Consider the following 580-nt stretch of genomic DNA (forward strand, 5'->3'; position numbering starts at 1 on the left):
CCCTACTCCACCCACCCCTTTTCTTTGAGACAGGGTCTTGCTATGTAGTCCAGACTGGCCTTGAACTAGTGGTGATCCTCCTGCCTCTGCCTTCCAAGTGCTGGGATTACAGGTCACCACACCTGGAAAAGTCGCCCTTACTGAAAATCAAGACATCATTCTCAAATCTTGCACAGTTTTGAACTCAGCTACCTTCCTCCTCACTAACCAACAGGTGGAACGTGAGTGTGAACAAACCTGCTCACAGTCACTCCAGCTGCCCTAACCTGCAGGACCAGTCGTTCGTGGGGACAACAACCACATAGCTCACTGGTAGCGGTAGTTTCGTAAAGGAGGCCATTAGAAGGGCAGAGTGTGTCATTCAGTCTAACCCCAGTCATTGAAGCAAGAGGACTCCCTCCTGGGATCTCAGCCTAGAAGGCAGAACTTCTTGCCCTCACTGAGGCTCTTCAGTTCACCCAGAGCAAGAGGGTATATATATATATATATATAGCAAGAGGGTATATGTATATATATATATATGTTTGGTTTTTGGGTTGTTTTTTTTTTTTTTTTTGGTGCTGGGAATCGAACTCAGGAC

The sequence above is a fragment of the Chinchilla lanigera genome, unplaced genomic scaffold (genome assembly GCF_000276665.1).
Source record: "Chinchilla lanigera isolate Chin_1 unplaced genomic scaffold, ChiLan1.0 scaffold00018, whole genome shotgun sequence".
NCBI lineage: Eukaryota > Metazoa > Chordata > Mammalia > Rodentia > Chinchillidae > Chinchilla > Chinchilla lanigera.